This window comes from Aquarana catesbeiana, linkage group LG11 (genome assembly GCF_042186555.1).
Source record: "Aquarana catesbeiana isolate 2022-GZ linkage group LG11, ASM4218655v1, whole genome shotgun sequence".
NCBI classification, from domain to species: Eukaryota; Metazoa; Chordata; class Amphibia; order Anura; family Ranidae; genus Aquarana; species Aquarana catesbeiana.
Window position 1 is genome coordinate 268,290,815 of NC_133334.1, and position 2,125 is coordinate 268,292,939.

Sequence of the window (2,125 nt, forward strand, 5' to 3'; positions counted from 1 at the left end):
GGCTCTAGAGATGACCTTATCCCAGCACTGATTGCACTTTTTTAAAAAACCATTAAGAAGACATTTTCTTATAAGGACATGAATATTTGTTGTAGGATTGGTCGATCCCCTTTTTCCGTCTATCCGAATGATAAGATGAATGAAATAATTGGAAGATATATAATAATCAGGACCATCCAGTTCCTCTCCATTGACATTTGCATAAATAAGTGATGTCGGTGGACTTTGTCTAGCCGGGTTTCCATGGAGGCCCCATTATGGAGAAGAATGCTGAGTGAGCAGCTGTCAGGAGGGGGGTGATTGGACGATCTCAGCACAACTATTCAGACTTGTGTTGGGCAGGTGTGCCGCGCCGCTTCAAAGGGAGACGCACATAAAGTCCGCCACCCTCCAATCACCGCCGCCTGCCAGCATCCAGCTTATGCAAAAGAGACAGAAATGAGAAAAAAAAGGATTAAGAGGACTCCAGGAGTCAGCAATAAGCGGAATGAAGAACAGCTTCACCTCGGTGTCTGTAGTGGGGAAAAAAAAACAAAAAATTGGGCCTGTAACAGGAAACAACACCCCGTGTGTCCCCTATATCTTACTTCTGTGCATTTCCAGCACCCCACTACTAGCCTTTACACACAATGCAGTTTGGCCCAGCAGTGACCCCCCTCCCCATTCAACTGAACAACCCCCTTTCAGCAGCTAAGCAGTCTATTGACTTATAAGCCATGCAGCCATTGCTAGAGTGCATGTAGACAGGAAGTGGCTGCAAAGAGACAGCGGGAGATCAGCAGGACTGACCTGTACAAAGGATGGAGAAAAAAATAAAATTTGTAATTTATTAAAGGAAAAATAAAAAGGCAATTGTTTACTATACACAGTTCATTAGCAAACTAAATGTCATTCAGTTATATCTACACTAAAAGAATACTCCCCTCCCCCCTTGTCCCCCCCCCCCCCCCACCAACCTGGAGTGCTCTTCAAAACATATACCCCACCCCCCCCACCCCGCACAGAGAACCTAGCATTGTCCCACTGTGATCCGCTGTTTGGGTGCCACACGGCAGGTCCCGTGCCGCCATCTTGGTCCTCTTCCATCCAACTTGTTTCAAATCAGGCAGGCCCTTCCACTACATGCTTAATAGTAGATCTAAAGGAGATTGCATAGTGTATGACCAGCTTAAGAGGGGGACTTCCTCACTTTAGAGTTATTTCCTGTCACTTCCTGACGTGAAGTGGAGCTGCACTTTAAAACTGAACTCCGGGATAAGCAAATATTGTTTAAATACAAGAGCCATGTGAATTATTTGAATCTCGGTGATCTTTGTGTATTTCTTCCAGATCTGTGCAGTAATCCAGTGTGAGACTTCCTGTAATAAAGACCGCTCACTGCTGATCTCTCTCCTTGTGCAGGGGGACTGGTCTTGTCTCCGCCCCCTCCTGTAGTTCTCTGCAGGGAGCTTGTAGTGGGTGGAGCCTGTCAGTCCCCTCCTACAGCTCTGGTCTCTCTCCTTGTGCAGGGTGATTGCTCTTGTCTCCACCCCTTTCTGTAGTTTTCTGCAGGTGTTTCGTCAGATTAGGCGACCCATCAGATTTTGTAACGGAAGTGACGTTCCATTGCCACCATCTTGCTACAACCCGTACTTGTTTACAGTAAGGATACAGTGAGAAGGCGGCAAGCCAATGGCGGCCCATGCATTGTGGGCGCACGGGCGCGCCCCACTCCCCCCCATCCATGCGCCTGACCCTTTTCAAGATGCCGGACGCATGGATTCCTATGAGAGGGGGTGGTACTTTTTGAAGCACCTGATTAGAGCCAGAGGCTCTAATAGGCTTCAAAATAGGGTGGGCTCGGGGGGCACAGAGAGTGCGCCCTGATCGAACCCAATTGTGTGACGATAGTAAATGAATTTCCGCTATTTTCACACTATTGCTCCTCCCTGCCAATCAGGAAGGCAGGTTGTTAGACCTTTTTCTCGATTGGCCAAAGTGCCAGGGCATCCCCTGGCGCTTAGGAAGAGGTGGCACATAGGAGACATGAGGACGGACATCCCGGCCACCACGGCTGCTCTGGTGGACTCAGGACTGGCGGTAAGTGCCGGACCACCTGTGGGGGGGCCGTCAGAGCCGCGAGTGG